This window comes from Pteropus vampyrus, unplaced genomic scaffold (assembly GCF_000151845.1).
Source record: "Pteropus vampyrus isolate Shadow unplaced genomic scaffold, Pvam_2.0 Scaffold69, whole genome shotgun sequence".
NCBI lineage: Eukaryota > Metazoa > Chordata > Mammalia > Chiroptera > Pteropodidae > Pteropus > Pteropus vampyrus.
The window spans coordinates 5,039,712-5,043,842 of NW_011888850.1; positions in this window are offsets into that span (position 1 = coordinate 5,039,712).

Sequence of the window (4,131 nt, forward strand, 5' to 3'; positions counted from 1 at the left end):
GGATAAATGCACTGCTACAGGATGAAGATGATAGTATCATTCAGAGATAGAAGAAGAGAAAAATTGCTTCAGAAATAGCCTCACTGAATCTTAAAATCAGTAGATTAACAAAATTACCTAAGTCTAACATCTTTTCCAAATGTCTCAAGGAACTAATGCAAGTTTTTGATGATTCTTTGAGTGTCATGATAATATATTTAGAAGGACTCTGTATTTGCCTCTTATAGATTGACTGGTTTAACAGAGAGGATTAAAGTTCTTCAATATTCAAATTACTTGGGTAAAATTTTATTTTTGCCTAGAAATCTCCCTCAAATAGATTTTTTTTAAAAACAAGGTTTGGCCCCAAGTGGACTAGCAGTTAGGAAAAAGGACTCTGTACCTATGTGGTCTAGATTCAAATCTCAACTGTCAAGTACTCTTTCTGTGACCTGGACAGGTTACTTAACCTGTCTCAGCTTTAGTGTCTTCATTGATAAAAAAAAAAGGGTAAGAATAGTATACATCTTATAGATCGTTACAAAGACTAAATGAGTTAATCAATGTAAAACATTTAAAAAAGCACCTGGCACATGGTCTTTGAAAAGTGTTTGCTATTGTTAGTTTAAACATAGTGGATCAAAGTATCAGGTTAGACATCGGTGGTAAAACACTTAGCTGAATTGGATTAATTATTCTTAAATAATTTAATGTTAATGTGTTGTGTAAATAGGTCCAAAATTTAAACACGTTAATGTTGTTTGGAATAAATTATATTGATCAAGTTTTCTAGTAGTTCACAAAATAAACTCTAAAGCAGTGATTCTCAAACTGGAGCTTGTATTGTAATTGACTGGAGGGCTTATTAAAACATAGGCTGCTTGGCCTCACTCAAGAGTTTCTAATTCAATAGCTCTGAAGTGGGGCCTTTGGGCATTCCTTTCTAATGAGACTCCTCTCAGGGCTGCTGTTCTGTGGACCATACTTTGAGAACCAGTGCTCTGATGGTTTGTGCAGTTCATGATAATTACATGGAAGAAAAATCTTCCCCTCTTTATTTTTCTGTGAGGAGCATCGCCTTCCCGTGGGTTCCTGGGAACTATAGTGTTCTTTACAAACTCGATCCCTTCAATTGCATTAAAGTCTTCATTTCCTACTCACTTCACCTCCGCAAGTACTTCCCAGACAGTTCATTTCTATCCTAGGGCACTGTTGTTTGGTTTGTCTGGTTTTTGTTTTTTAAAATTTGGTCAGGAACATGAACTTTGCATAAGACAGATCACTTTTTGCTTCCTCGCGGAGCTTAGACCAATTAGCACAGTGTGATCTTAGACAAGTTTCCAAATTTATCTCCAGGTCCCTCATCTGCAGAGAGGGCACGTCTTCCACTTTACAAGGGCGTAGGGATTGTTGAATGAAATCATATAAGTAAGTCCTTCGTGTCTGGCTGAGAGCAAGAGCTCAGTAAACGTGAGCCATTAATATTCAATAAATGGAAGCTGAGACTTTGAACTAAACAGCAAAGTAATTGCAAAGTACTAGACAAGAAAATAGCATTTTTTAAAAGAAAAGAGATGGGAGTGAGGAGGATTTTAATTTTGATCAGATTAAGAAAGCCAAGTCACCAGTTACTTCACTTCGGCACCTAATAATATCACGCATGAGTTAAGGCCAATTTACTGGAGTATTTCGACTTGTTTCAACTTGAGGGACTAGAAAAATTTTGCTGAGATTTACAAACATGTTGTTGGAGGAGTTTTACTGCCTTTCTTTTCCCTCGTCAGTGCTCTTTACATATAACCTCTAGGTAAAGGACACATTCTAATTTGACTTACACCTTTTCCTATTGTGAATGCAATGCTTTCTCTTCTAATTAATTTATTTCCTTGAAGCTCACATTTTCCAAACAACATTTCACAACTCAACGTAATCTGTCAGGAGTTACCACAATAGGATAAATCGCTTTTACAAACATTTAGAATATTTTGGAAGAAAATTTTAGTCTCACGTTTGCCTGATAATACTGTTTATTTTTTTCATACATATATATTTATCTTTCTGGCAGCACCAGACATCATGAGGTATGTCTACAATTATGTAACATATCTTTACAGTAGATACATTACAATTCTAAACATGTCCCCCAAAACTTCCTTTTAGTATAAAACAAAAGAGGCTATTATTGTTGACATTAGTAGTCATTACAAAACAATTTCTAAAATTATTTTGTTCAGGAGGCCCCAGAGAAGGAAGGTAACTTTGAGAAATAGAATCTTTTCTGGAGAAAATTATATATAAGAACCTCTCTTTAACAGTGAGGCCATCCAAAGCATGCGTCTTCAATAAAATGAATAGAATAATAACTTCTGGCTTTGCAATAAAATATGAGCTCAAGGCTTTCCTCTTCCCTCTTTAGCTTAAATATTCAAACTTTGCATACATTTTCCAATTTACAAACACCTACAAATGACTCACCAGATAACTTTTTTCTGGCTCCTCACTCTTTGATTATCAGAGTCCTGTTCATAGGAGTTTTTCAGAGGAAAAGTCTAAAAAGGAACAAAAAAATCTCCAGTTGGAACTTTTAGAGCAGGGGTCCTCAAACTTAAGCCTGTATCAGAATCACCTGCAGGGCTTATTTAAAAAAAATATCCACTATGGGCGAAAGTATAAGCAAATTTGGTATGTATATATCACAAGAGAATATTATTCAGCCCCGAAAAGGATAGAAATTGTGACACATGCTACCACATGGATGAAGCTTGAGGAAATGATGCTAAGTGAAATAAACCAGACACAAAAAGACTAATATTGCATGATTCCACTTATATAAGTCAAATTCATAGAAATGAAAAGTAGAATGGTGGTTGCCAGGAGCTGGGTGAGAGAATAGGGACCGGAAGTCAGTTTTTCATGAGAATAAGAGTTTCAGTTTGGGAAGCTGAAAAGCTCTGAAGATTGGCTGCAGTACTGTGGATATGTTTAACTCTACTAGACCATACCCTTGAAAATGATTAGGATGGTAAATTTCGTTATGCGAATTTAAAAAAAATTTCAGTACAAAAGAGAATGGGAGGAAAATTGGAGACAGCAAGCATAGAAACTTTCGAGTAATTTTTCTGTGATGGAAAGGTGAAAAATGGGGCACAGCTGGAGGTGGAAGTGAGGTCAGGTGTTTTGCTCTTGTACTGTAATCCTAGGTTGTCTGTTCATATTTATGAGGAAGAATTATGTTTGTTAATATGAGAAAGCTTACACAGATTTCCTCACAGGTGGAAGCTTGCAAGAGAGCAGGATATGCTGACTAGCAGGACTGAGACTAGATAAGAAATAGTTACACAGATGAGTTTTTGCATTTATAAAAAGGGCATAACAGTATTAATCAACACCCAGGTTCATAGTGATTATTAAACAGCACATGGAAAGTACTTGACATAATATGTGGCACTTAATGCTGAGTAAATGTTAGGTACAGTTACCATGGACTATTATTTATTATTTGCTGTTTGGAAAAGGCAAACTTAAGTTTTTATATTTCTTTTAAATTTGTGAATTTTTAGTTGTTTAGGAAAAAAAAACAGTTTTCCATCTGTGTGTTTCCTTTGTTTCTCTCACAAAACCCTTCACTCCTGGTTACCAAATGTGTGGGGGTTTTCCCGACAGCAAGCAATTCCCCATGACACCAGCTGGGTGCCCTATAATTCAACTCATTCCAACTCTACCCTGGGATAGTGTCTGATCCCACACTTTAAGGGTTCAGTTCAAGACTGTTGCCTCCCCCCGCCCCATCTTCCCACTTCAGATACCAGTAGATATTTCAGGTTATCAGTTTCCTAGGACCCCTTCTGTGGGTTCTATTAATTTGCTAGAGTAGTTCACCAAAGTCAGAGAAATATGTTACTTACTAGATCACTGGATTATTATAAAAGGTTATAACTCAGGAACAGCCAGATGCACAGGGTGAGGTATGCAGAAACAGCACGCAGTTTCCATGCCCTCTGCAAGCTCAGCACTCCCCACAAAGCTCCACGTGTTCACCAACCCAGAAGCTCTCCGTTTTGGGGGGTTTTATGGAGGCTTCATTACATAAGCATGATTGATTAAATTATTGGCCACTGGTGATCGAGCTGTATTTCCAGCCCTAACCCTCCC